The following is a 14642-nucleotide window of genomic DNA, read 5'->3' on the forward strand; positions in this document are numbered from 1 at the left end:
CCTAGCCTCTCCCCTTCTCTTCTATACATGGCTAGCACACACCAAATAACATTTATCTAACTAAGCCCATATAGCTTAGAAGACCACTAATAGCCATATCACCATTATCGTTAAACTAAATTAAATTAAATAAAAATATATACATACTATCCCATTATTTTCCTTTTTCTAAATTGACCACACAAAATAAATAAATAATAATTAATATAAAATAAACACAATGAATGGAAACTAATGCATGCTCCCCATGCATACCATGCACATGCACACACACAAGTACTAGAGTGCATTTCTACTAACCATGCACCTTAGCGCACCCAACCAAAACTCAAGAAAACTCTTAAAATAGATTAATTAAATAAAACAAATAACAAAGTTAAATTCACATAATTTCTACCAAAAAATTCAAACAATTAAAAATAATTTCCTAACACTTAACAATTTTTAATAAAATAAAGCACAAAATTAAATAAAATTAAAAAAAAATTGGTGCGCTACACTTAGCCTTGCCCAAAGCGTTCATTCAACTTTTCCTGATGAGCCTTTCTAATAGGTTTACAAACTTGCCAACATCAATAATTTGAATCATCACGTATAAGTACTTGTACCAAGTACTTGTTTGATCCTTATCCCCTTATTATGTCGTATCCCATGCTTACAATAATTTGTCCTCGTATAGACACCTGTGTCCAACATATGTGTGGTGTAAATGCCCTTATTTGACCAACTAGTCCTTGTGACCTAACCTATGGTGGCAATCATTCTAACCTATCATTCGACTCTAATAGTTTGATACCTTGCTAGAATGTTGGTAACTTTTGTATTTGAAATCATTTTCTATTGGTTTTCAATAATTCATTAAGATGTAAATTAACATCTAGTAGCTTGCCTCAGATGATTTAACCTCTCATCCTAATCCCTGACAGTTCCTCAATACAGAAACAATTTATCCTCCTTTCACAAGGTCGCAAGAGCTCTGTGATTGCCACCCACACTTGGTAGGTTGTTTCCTCTAAGCGAAACATATGGAATGAATTCACATGACTTCAAATTATTGACAACCAATCAACAAACTGACAAAGGAGTCCACCAGACTATCTATGCAACAACCAACCAAAGCTGACAAAACAACTAGCACACATGCACTATCACACAACAATAAATATACACACAAATCACATACGTACCTATCAATGCATGTATAGGAATAAGGTGATAAAAGGATTACTCACATCCTTAACTAGTTCGGTCAACCTGGGACCTAGTGGTAATACTGCATATGCCTTACTTTCTCATTACATCATCTAGTGCATTGATATCAAATAAACAGTTGCAAGTAGGCTATCACTATGCCTCAAGCTAATCACGATGTAACCATAGTAATAGGTCTCTTCTTCTCACCTATAGTGAACCTACCAATATTCTTAATTTCCTTAAGATCCAACTAGGTTTCCAATGAGTACTAAACTAATTACTTAAGTTCAAATGAAACTTTCCTCATCCTTCTCCATGTACAAAAGCAAACCAAAATCATAATCCAGTCAAATATCTTTTCTCCTAATATTAATCAAAAGTTCAATAACCCACAACCACTTATTACCCGTCACTGTACCATGACAACATGCCATTTTAATACTACACTTTTCCATAAAACGTTTCGAAGTTGAACCTAGATGTCTCTCCTAAACTTGCATATCATCACTGCCTATTTTACTATCCTCGTTACAAACATTTTCCTACACATGCCATCACGGTTGCGCTAACATGATGCGGTCACACTAAAGAAACGCGATGCGATTGCGATCAAGAAACATGACGCGGTTGCGCTCAAGAAACGTGGTGCGGTTGAGCTTTAATTGAATATGTCATAATACCCAACTTGTCAATCTCAAAACTTGCTAAATTATATCCCATCTACACGATTCCTTTTTGCAAAACTCTCATCTTAAACTCTTAAATTCCTATAAATCAACCTTATACTTAAACAACTAAATTCTCACGTACAACCCTTAAATCATGAATCAAACTAATTCAACGTAACATATAGCAATGCCTCAAAATTTTCCTGAAGTCTTCCATACTTGTAACTTCTATTTCGAATCACCAATTTTTCTAGACCTATTTATAAACATACCAACTCTGCATACACAAGCAATAGAAAACATAAAACATACAAACAACTAACTTAAGGTAAAGCCAGAACCTACAGTGAGATGGATCAAGTCCTTTTCAGTCTTCATATGTATATCACGAGATCCTAACAACAATACATCCTTTGGCTTTGACACCAAATTTAACGCCCGAAATCCTAACCCCGAGACCACAATAGGGTACTAGTTATTTCAAATCATTTTAAAGAACGAAAACCAAATGATAGATCAAATAATGCATAAAACCTCATTAAAATATTCTTACTAAAAACATGCAGTAAGTTGATATTCATAATTTAAAATAATACATTGATTTAAATGTCAGTCAACAAACAAAATTATTTTTTGTCTAAACTCATAATAGAACATCTTTAAAAGCACATGAATAAAATGTTAAATAAAATTTTGGCATTTACATCCCTTTGATCGTAACAAGGTTGAACGACTATCATGATATACATTCGTTTCTGGATTGGAATTCACCCATCGCCATGAAACAAAATTAACATATGGCACCCGCAACACAGAGTTCTTGTAAGCTAATGCCCAATAAGAAGAGCTATGTAGGTCACTCCCCAAAGCCCAATCATAAACAATGTATAACTAAAACATTAATCATTCATAATATATAACATATCCATAATATAAACATACTTATAACATAATCATAGTCAAAGCATAAAAAAAAAATAACATAAACATAACGTAGAATACTGAAACTATTAAAGTCGTAAACAAGTGCTAACCAGGTTAAGATGTGCAATCGAGAACGAAATAAAGTAAGCATAGCACATAAACATACAACATTAAAAAAAATGTAAGAAAGTGTTGACAGTTTATAGTAGCTAGTGGAGTCTCACCCTAAACCTTCACGGCCTCGAATACTTGTTCCGATAACTACCCTACCCCACACTTACCAAACACCAAACAATGTCATAATATAAACTTAAGTTATAAGAAATTCATGTAATTAAATTCACATGCCCAAGTTAACGCAAGCATGCAACAACGTGCATAAACATGCAATACTCATAAATTCTTAATATACATGGAAAAATTATAACCATAAACATAATTAGATCACACATACATAACATTTGTGCCTTCAAATGCACACCCTATGTTACAGGACCACTATTCTTACTTTGATATCCAACCACAACCACGATCACGTTCCTTCAAGTAGCCTAACTGAGCTCCTTAGCCAAAATCACACAACATACATTTAGAGATACATAACTCATTCCAATGTAACATAATAAATTCTAACTCTTTTAGTGACCTAAATACCTCTATTGTAACGCCCTAATTTCTCATAGATTACCGAGAACACAACGTTGGATCATAATTCATAAATATTTCTCTTTTATTGAATAAAAACTTGAAAAAATAAATACATGGATCCATGGTTTTACAAAAATAAAATAATTGTCTTTAAAATGAAAATGAGCAACATTTAAATAAAAATTTAAAAGCAAACATTCTTTGATAAAAATAAATAAATATGCCTGCTTGATCTTCCTCGACTATATGGTCCCTACGAGTACATCACGAAGATCTTAGGTCCCACTCGCCACCGGCCTTTCTATCCTTAATTTCTCGAAATAACAATATCATAAGGAGTGAGCTTCTAAGCACAGTAAGGAAAATACAAACAAAAGTTAGTCATATAATCAAACATAACATAAATTTCACAAAAGTCATACAAAAGCAAAACTCTAGGTCATATCATAGCTTAAGTCATAATTGTACATCATAATCTAAGTCATAAATCATACTCTAAGTTATAGGTCAGAAGTCATAAGTCATAGATCATAGGTCATAAGTCATAATCATAACTATAGGTCATAGGTCATAATAACAAGTCAGATATAATAAAAAGATAAGTGTTTATACAGGGGTGGCAATTAAGCCCCGGACATAAGTCTATCATACACCGGACATCACTTAGGTCCGTCATAAAGTTTTGGCAACCGAGCCTTTCGGACATAGTCTGTCATACATCATTGGACACCTTAGGTCCAAACACACTTACCCCTTTATTGTACCTGAAATGTTAGGTCATACAAACATAAAATATATCATAAACTACATAAACTAAGTCATAATACTAAACTATCTAATTTTCCAAACCAAAAACTGGAATATTGGAGACAAGAACGGGATTGAAACTCCTAAAACCAAACATAAAGAAACCATAAGTTTCCTAAAGAAAATAAGATGAAGAGAAGATCTAAACCATCGGGATAGAAACTTATCGAAAACTTTATGTTTCAAAGAAATTAAACACCTAATCAAAAGTCACTATCACAAGTTAGGATTTGAAGAAAAATGAAAGAGTAATAGAAACTATAGTGAACTAAACGTGAAAATAATGAATACCTCGGATAGCTTAAAACCTCGATCTATACCTCGAACACCAAAATCACACAAAAACTTACTTCCCAAGTGTTTATAAAAGATTTAGATTTGAAAGCTTTAACCCCAAAACCCTAGTGTTTCTCTCTAGAACGAACTTAGCAGCTTGGAGGCTCTGAACAGTGCTTGAATGATGAATAGAATGGTTGAGTGAAGGGTCCTATTTATAGAGTTAAATGAGTGAAACTAACTCCTTTAAAATAAATAAATAAATGATTAAAAATGAATAAATTTGAATTATATGTTCAACAGCTACCCAGAACTCGGTCAAAAACGTTGAGGAATGAGTCAAGGTTGTTGAGGGTGGTTTCTAGTTCGGAATTCTACGAAAATTCAAGAATTGGTCATTGGAGCCGATAAATCGCCCCTACCATGATCCCGAGGGTCTGTGGTTTCGTTCATACGAAGTCGATGTGTTTTCGTATCAATTATAGGCGATATATCAGCCTTTATAGGTGCGATTTATCGGCATACGCTGATATTTCAAACACGTTTTTGCACACTTCAGGATAATTTGAAATTGATTAAAACTACTTTGACTGAGTAAAACGTGATCCTAACAGATAATGGAAGGTTCTAGAGCTTCTAGATCTTTCTTTTAATTAAACTATTCACCAAAAATACTTAAATCATTAATAAACATGCTTGTGACAAGTGTCACGCTCTTAATTACTCTATCTAAACCTTAGGTTATAATTAATAATATTCTTAGGAATATATTCATTAGTCAATCCTTATGATAAAATTAATATTTTTAAACCATAGGTTAAACTTACAAAATCCATAACTATTTCTACTAATTTCTGACTAAATCCCGGCTTTGACCAATATCCACGAAAACTAAAATTCTACAGCTACTACCTAAGTAAAATTCCAGGACGCTACATCTATAGCATTCTTAAAATACTTCTAAAGGCCCCAATTAGAAACCAACATCAAAGCCTTGATGACCCAAACAAAACAAATGAAACGGAACAAAATTTCTTTTTTGGACACCAGCGCGGTCGTGCCAAGGGTCGGCTGCGGTAGCGTCCAATGCTGTTCCTAGATTACATATTGCGACTTTGTTCAAGTTTTCCATGTACAATCAACCCTAAAACGTCCCAACTGCAAATATATACATAAAATCGACCTTAGATGCATCCTACAACATTCCTAACATGATTTAACATCTATTCATAACATTAAAACCTCTACATGAAATCAAGAACCCTAACTTCATCTTCTTCCCCAAGCCATCTTTCCTATTCCATAATCAACAATCATAACTTCATAAATTCGACCCTAGCATGTTTATAACCACTATACAAGATTAATACAGATCCTAACATGCATAGATATCCAATAACCTTATATTATCATGCTTGATAACCTATTTCACCATTTGCATGTTTCAAGCTTCAAGATGAAAATCACACAAATCATGATGTAGCACAACCCTAAACCCGAAAATCATCTCTTATAAATGTCCCAACTAGTCTTAGGATGAAGATCACAAACCTTAATTTCCTCTCCTTCCTTCTTCTCTTCTTCACATGTGTCTCCATCTCCTTCTATGATTCAAAGAAAATGAAACCATAGCCTCTTTCTATCATATTCCATAAATAGTAACCCTAATACTCCTATTTATCACCCTGCCCTTGATGAATTCTTAGGTTATGCCATCCCTTATGCCCTTAATAGTAATTTACCTTCCATTTTCTAGAATTGCTAATCATTTCCTTAAAGTACACTACTACAAAAAAGGTTTTTTAGGACTAGCATTGCGAGTCCTAAAAAATTTTTTAGGACTCGCGGGGCGCGAGTCCTCTATTTGAGAGCCTTAAAAACTAAGGTTTTTTAGGACTCTCAATGCGAGTCCTAAAAAACTGTTTTTAGGACTCGCTTTGCGAGTCCTAAAAGAATGTTTTTAGGACTCGCAATGCAAGTCCTAAAAAATCTGGTTGAGTGTCTTTAAGTAACTTTTTAGGACTCGCAACGCGAGTCCTAAAGAAATGTTTTTAGGACTCGCAATGCGAGTCCTGAAAAATTGTTGCGAGTCCTAAAAAATTTGGTTGAGTGCCTTTAATTAAGTTTTTAGGACTCGCTTTGCGAGTCCTAAAAGAATGTTTTTAGGACTCGCAATGCAAGTCCTAAAAAATCTGGTTGAGTGTCTTTAAGTAACTTTTTAGGACTCGCAATGCGAGTCCTGAAAAATCTTTGCGAGTCCTAAAAAATCTAGTTGAGTACCTTTAAGTAACTTTTTAGGACTCGCAACGCGAGTCCTAAAAAAATGTTTTTAGGACTCGCAATACTAGTCCTAAAAAATCGGATTGAGTGCCTTTAAGCAATTTTTTAGGACTCGCTTTGCATGACCTTAAAAGTAATTTTTTTTAAAAAAAAATACAGCTACAATTTTAATTTTGATTTAAAAATATATATATCCATTTGAGTGTCGAATATGTATCAAAAGAATTTGAAAAGAAAATACTAAAAAAATGGCAAAAAATTTTACGAAATAAATTTAAAATTTCTAAACATGTATTGTAATTAACTAGCTATAACATCATTCATTTTGCTCTAACCAAATGTAAAAATAACATTGCCCATTCTTCTCTAACTTCATCAATTTCTTGAGTAGTATATGGCTTGTCGAAGGTGAACTGAAAAAAAAAAAACAAAAATTTAATTATAATTATATTAGTGGTAATAAATTCAAAGCATATATAGCCATGGTCATTTCAACCACTCATATATCATAGTTCCCCTCAATGTTTCTTATCAAGTAAAGCAAATTTGACTAAAATGTAAAGAACATCAAAATAAGAAATTCTCAAGTTCTAAAAACAAGACCCTTGTACAGCTAAGAATATCGACACTTTCTCATGGCTTAAGTAGTTAGTCTTAGTTCTTTAAACTAAGGAATACATATCTGTCAGTCTCAATTTAAAAGTGCTCAAGCTAGTTAGTTTATCAAATCACATAGACATTAATAAACCAAATTACTAATCATTCATAGCACATTAGCAAATATACAATCAACTTATTCTGCTCACTAATATTTGCTCATGATCAATCAAAATACCTCACAAAATGTCTAAACCACACACAAATCATTCCTGTAATATTTGTTATAACATGAAAATTTATATATATATATATATATATTCATATTAACAAGTGAGCCAAAATAAAGATATTTATCAATCTAAGCATAAAAAATGTCTTGAGACATATTCGAGGAAGTTTGATTAATATATATATATATATATATTGATACCAAAACTGATGTGACAATCAAAATAGCAAAGCTCACGGACAAGATGAGTACTAAACTTCATATGATATATTAATATTTGGTTGAACATCACACAATTTGTCACGTTATCTAGAAAGTTTGGATTCTCATTTCTCATGAAACAACAAAACATAGAAATTATCATCATTTTATTCAATATGTTGTATTAGTATATTATAGGGATTAGTATATAATCAATTACTCAAAAGTGACTCACAAAAGTTAACCAATTATTAAATCTAATCTTTGATTAACGTTGTTCTAATTCAATAGGAGGGGATCCTTTAATTGTCTGAAGCAACTAATTTATTTTATTGTATAAAATAGTCATAAAAATGCAATAACCAAATTATTTATACAAAGCTGGTGATGTAGTAAAGTTGGACCATACTTTTTTTTTTTGGTATACATTTACTTGAGCCAACCATTACATAAATTTTTTGAATTAATTTACTGGACCACTCCCCTAAAAGTTCACCTATTATATTGGGACTACTTTTAAAATGCTTTTAACCAATATTATTATTGACATGGTTGAATATTGTTTTAATTACACAAATCCAACTTAATAAATAAAGTAATTGTTTTGGGACCAATGTTTGGTAACAGACGAGGCAAAAGTACATCAAAATTATTTGAGACATATCTAGAGACCAAAGCTAAATTAGGCCAGGCAAATAGCTGCTATTATGGAAGTCAAATTAAGGTGCTACAAAGACCAGTCAACTGAGATATTAATGTAAATTTTAAAAAAGAAATATTATTGATAGTTTTTTATTTAATGTTAAATTCATCAGCATAAAGTTTATATAAGTCCATAATACAGATTCAACAACAATATATATATATATATATATCTTCCATAAAAAGGAAAAATACCATGCATTGTAAATACACGGATGATTCAAGAAAGTAAACACAAAATGTCACTTATGTTGGCCTAATGCAGTTGTGTGATTTTAATTTTTGATGGGACAACTTATTTGCTTATCTTTGTCTTTTTAAGAACATAGTGAGCTATTAGATCTGTACCCGTTGTGAAGCTAAACAAGTGCAACATATACTTTATTCATTTCTATGATTAAAGAGGGCACGCTGAGCATTCATAAGAGGGGATCAAAAATTATTTTGATAACCAAGTTCATATGAGGGTTCAAATGTTAAATATCCAGATCACAAATTTATCATTGTGGCAGTCATCTTTTTTATATTTCCACACAAAACTAAGTACAAAAAAATTTATAGAAAATTGGACAGCATATCCCCTAATTTACTAGCCTAGACATTTGTCACAATCAACACCAACATGTCAATCAAATCAAACAACACACAGGTTTTCATCCATATATCACCGCAGCACACAAAATTCTCAGAACCTACTTCACTAAGACATGCAAGTTCTCAATCTTCCGTTATCACCGCAACACACAGAATTTCCAGAACCTACTTCACTACGGATGAATATCTAAGATATTCAAACTCCACTAAAATAGTACAGTTATCATTCAAAATTATAAAATATTGAAATTTTTTAAAACTAAATCAAATGCAACATACCTCTTGCAATTAGCTACCAATCCAATGCTTTAAGACCAATCAAAATATTAACCTATTCATTTTAATCAACATTATAAAAAAAGAAAAATGTCAGATGTTGACATGCTCTTTTAAAACGGCTAAAATCAACACAACAAATATATGCATACATACTTGTATATTCTTTTACATGTCACCCTTGTATCAACTATCATTTGTCTAATGAACACTTTTAAGAGCTTTTTTTATTTAGAATAAAATACATATGATCTGCTAGTAAATTGTACCCATCAAAATGTGGTGGTGTTAGACACCAACCACTACTGGTGCCTATATAACAACGCTCCATATGATATTTTGTTTAAAAGGTCCAGGAGCTACTAAGATTTTTTTGTTTAAAAGGCCCAGGAGCAACTAGTGAACTACATACTTTGACCAAACTCTTAAATTAAACTGAAACCAAATGAAAACAACGGTCAACTTCTCTCATTGATCCTTTCCACTTTCTTTTAATTGGATTCTCAATATATAACTCTCAAATATATATTCTTCCTTGCAACTTCCTAGCAAGACTCTTATATAAACTCGTACACCTATCAAGTAAAGCAAATTTGACTAAAATGTAAAGAACATCAAAAAAAGAAATTCTCCAGTTCTAATAACGGGACCCTTGTATAGCCCTCTCCAAATCACAAAGTTACAGTGATTACATATATATTAATCCTTAACAAATCTATACTATTTTAAATAGATAAAAACTAACCATCCCAGCTTTGAAATTCAAAAGCTGCAAAACCAATTTCAATAGTTGCACAACCTCCACACTTGTGCAAATGGAAACATTAGCAGCTTTATATATTCTAATAAAGTACGTTACTAAAAATTTGTAAAATATTAGATAGTATAAACAAATCAACAAAAGCAAATGTACATAGTATAAATAAATGCTATTTGTAACACTAAGTCCAAGAACAGCCAAACCTTTAACAAGAAGATAGAACAGCCACCACCGGAGACGACGCCACGCACACCAAAGACGAGCAAGAGTACCTCGGAAAACCAAGAGATGACAGCGAAATGGAGAGAGTAGCGGAGTCAGGAGAACGGCGAGATAGAGCTCTGATTTTTTTGGGGATAAGTACTCATGGCCATTGTTTTAAGCTGTCAGTACCACATTACAATATGCAAACAAAAACAAATTATAAACACACAAAAGGGACCAGCAATTATGTTACTGTAATAATAAGTTACCATCAATTAGAAGCTGCATGAACAAGACAAACCAAATTCAAGAAACATATCATGTATATAGCTAGAGTCTCCTAATTAATTAACTATATATAGCTACATAAACTAATATTAATGAGTGGTATAGATGATGTTCCACTCAATAATCTATACAAAGAAGAGTGTGATGATCTGATCGATAGTATTTGATTACCCTCAATACCACAAGGGGGAGAGGCATGCATATATATGCCATTTTTGCTAAGAACCAAGCTATATAACATGTTATGCAAACATATATATATATATTGAGAAATTAATTAACCTTATTGGGATGAATTATACATAACAGGAATTGAATGATGTTGCCGACGGGCCTTTTTGGAGATTATTAATTACTAGAGCTACTGAAATTAGACATGGAAGTTATCATTATATATCCTCACATGTAGCTTTTAATATATTATATATTAGCATACATACATTAATTGCTTTCCAAAGACAAAAATAAAAGACTACTCAAGACGAAAGTGAGAATGAGACCAACATCTCTTGCTTGAAGGAGAAAGGGGAGCTTGTTATAGTATAAGAGATTATATTATATAATATAGTTTATTATTAGTTCCATAAACTTCCATAATTGAATAATATCTAAAACTGGGTTTGATAATCCAAAATCAGAAGAGAGTAGAAAGAAACAAAGTGAAAACCTTTAGTTGTGAAAGCCCTTTTTCAACTCTCTTTTTATTGACTGAAACTCCACCTGGTAAAGTCTCCTTACTGCCATAACCAAAATCAGTCAAACTTTTCTTCTTCTGGCTCATTAATCAAACAAAATTCAACTAATCCACTTGAAAAACCAGTTTAATGGCCAGATCATAATACTTATCATCATGTATAAATTTCAATGAAATGTCCCAAAAAAGAAGTTAATCCAAAACTAACCTGACCACTATAGCTTCCAAATTTTCATCAACTATAGAAGGGCCATAAGGGTCCATGATTGGCTCAGCTTGCACAGTGAGCTCTGGTTTTATAGACTATCACCCCATTTATATGAATATATATATATATATAGAATCTGAATAACATTGGTCTACTTTCTGAAGTTGCAAAATTTATTCACTGCTTACCAATTTACGCAAATATATTTAAACTTCGTCAAACAATGGAATAAATTATAAATGCTATTTTCGTTACTTGAATGGTCAGGCAGAAAGAATGCATCAGAAAAACAAAATAAATGAAATAAACGGATCCCGTGATACACCCCGATGAACAATAAAATAAAATCACGAGCTTTCTTTTATTTGATATCACCCAATGAACAGAAAAAAAAACATATGTACAAAAAAATCCAGACAAATCAACAACACTCAAATTGGTCAGAAAAACCAGACCCAGATACACACAATCTACAATAGAATGAAAGCACAAACTAAAATAATATGGTTCGAAGTTCAAACAAACGAGGCAATGACTCAATGATCTTTATAAAATATGTAAATACATAAATACAATTAACCAGCATGCATCATATCCAAAAAGAAATGAGAAAATAAAAGTTGACAGACTTGATTTTTCTTTCATTTTCATCATTTCTACTAATATTGAACAACTCCACTTGGCTTAGATATCAAGAACTTAGGTTGATTTTTTTTCCTTTTTATTATTATTATTGGCAATGGAAATTATTATTGATTAATACCTTCGGCCTGTGCTCTTCGCTCCGTGCGAATCGTCCCTTCTGCCTGTGCTATTCGGTCGGCGACGGTGGCGGTGCGGCTACAATCGGCTGGCTGAGGTAGAGGCGGCGACGGAGAGATCGAGAGGGAGGGTGAGGGTGCGGCGACAGAGAGATCGAGGGTGAGGGGTGCGTCGACGGAGAGATCGAGAGTGAGGGTGAGGGTCTGCGGCTACAATCCATTAGTGGTATATTAGGGATTAGATTTCTAATATATAAATTCTATTTTAGTTAACATAATTTTTTTTATTTAAATTAAAAATATCTTGGGTGAGACTAAAATAAATCCCTTTTATCCTATATTTTCGAAAGAAAGAGTGTTTTTATGCTTCTTTACAAAATATTTTAAGGACTTGCTTTGAGAGTCTTTAATACTTTTTTAGGACTCGCAAAGCGAGTCTTTAAAAGTCACAATTACTAATTTTTCAGCCAATGTGTTTTTAGGACTCGCCAATGTGTTTTTAGGACTCGCAAAGCGAGTCCTTAAAGAGTATTAAGGACTCCCAAAGCAAGTCCTTAAAATTGTTAAGTAAAACACTCATTTTTTAGCCCATAGTTTTTTAGGACTCGCATATTTTTTTAGGACACTCATTGCGAGTCCTATATTATGTTTTTTCAGGACTCTCAATGAGTGTCCTAAAAACTCCATAAATATTTTTAAGGACTTGCATTTATGTGCATGTCCTAAAAAAGTGTCCCGTAAAGGGCATTACGTAATTAGACTTTACAATTAAATCCATGCTTAACATATTTTGATTTTAATGCCCCTACACTTGAAGGAAACCATGAGTTACCGCTTAATAACCAAATTTCCATCGATATGTAATTTCATATTTCATAAACATAATTTCATAATATTATCACATAATAACAATTATCATACTTATTCACAAAATAATTCATTCATACTCAAAATTACGAAAATACCCCTCAAGGGTAAAATTACTAAATTGCCCTCACAGACCAAATTACCAAAATATCATGATATGCATGGACATATATTACAGGTTCAATCAAGCAATGTTAGGGAAGCAGGTGTGGAGAATGATTCGCAATCCTAACTTAATTGTGGCCTCAGTTATGTAAGCTGAATACTTCCCTTATGGGGAGATCCTTAACGTTGAAATTGGGACTTCCCCATCCTACATTTGGAGAAGTATGGTATGGGGTAAGAAATTGGTGAAATAATGATGTCGATGGAGAATTGGATTGGGTGAAGATGTTAGAATAATAGAAGATAAATGGATGCCAAGACACAACACCTTTTCTTTCTATGATAAACCAGATCTGTCGCAAGACTTAAGAGTGGTAGATCTTTGTCAAGGCAATGGGCATGGGGATGGAGAGTTAATTGACATAATTTTCAATAAGGAGGATGAAAAACTTATAAAAGGTATGCTGATTTGTTCCTTTGACCATAAAGATAAAATCATTTGGCACTTCAACATAAATGAAAAGTATACAGTTAAAAGTGGCAATAGGATGGATATAAATGAAATAGAGTATGCAGAAGGTTTAGATATGAGACATACATAATTGTGGTGGAAATATATGTGGAGTTTAAATGTACCAAGTAAAATAAAACACTTTCTCTAGAAACTTTGCCTCCTTTGGCTTCCCATTAATAGCTTGTTGTTTTGCAGGAAAATAATTGACACTGAAAAGTGCACTATTTGTAATAATAGCAAAAAAGAGGATTGGTTTCATGCTTTGTGGAGCTTCTCAAGAAAAAAAAGAATATGGCATCATAGTGGGTTCAAACGCTGCATTCCGGAGGCTTACAAAGAGGACCCTATCTCATTTCTCAGTTATATTGCAAAAAAGATTTCGGAGGATAGATTTCATTTCTTTGTCACTGTGTTATGGCAAGCTTGGTATTTCAGGAACCTTGAGGTAATAGGGAATTCTGCCCCTAATCGGGATACAATTTTATGTTAGACATCTAATTATCTTTGTGAGTTCTAGTAGGTTAATAAAAAAATAAAGGAGAAGGCCACTAAACCAGACATTCCATGGTACCCTCCAAAAAAAGGTTATCTCAAGATTAATGTCATCACATCTGTTGGGGAGAAAGAAGGCTGCTGTAGTGCAGGTGCGGTGGCGCGAGACTAGGAAGGCAAAGTGATTGCTTCAACCAGCAAATTCATGGCAGCAAATCTGAGAAATTTAGCTGCAGAACTAAAGTCCATTTATAATGGCGTCAGCCTGGCGAGAGGATTAAATATATATCATTTTTTCATTTCGTCTGACTGCAGAGTAGCCATTAAAATGCTCAATAAGGTTGTTGAAC

General features: G+C 32.8%; 1 long non-coding RNA gene across 2 annotated transcripts; it reads right to left on the bottom strand.

Moving 5' to 3' along the window:
* Positions 1-7080: 7080 nt before the first annotated feature.
* Positions 7081-12969, bottom strand: LOC133822786 (uncharacterized). 2 transcript variants are annotated; one of them, XR_009888034.1, is made up of 5 exons: positions 12317-12969; positions 11319-11388; positions 10363-10542; positions 9403-9454; positions 7081-7210 (listed from the first exon to the last, which is right to left on the bottom strand). It is a non-coding gene; the product is annotated as an uncharacterized LOC133822786 (long non-coding RNA). The 2 variants fall into 2 exon arrangements; XR_009888035.1 differs by lacking the exon at positions 9403-9454 and having other exon boundaries at positions 7088-7210; positions 12317-12963.
* Positions 12970-14642: the final 1673 nt, after the last annotated feature.

The sequence above is a fragment of the Humulus lupulus genome, chromosome 3, assembly GCF_963169125.1.
Source record: "Humulus lupulus chromosome 3, drHumLupu1.1, whole genome shotgun sequence".
Classification (NCBI taxonomy): domain Eukaryota; kingdom Viridiplantae; phylum Streptophyta; class Magnoliopsida; order Rosales; family Cannabaceae; genus Humulus; species Humulus lupulus.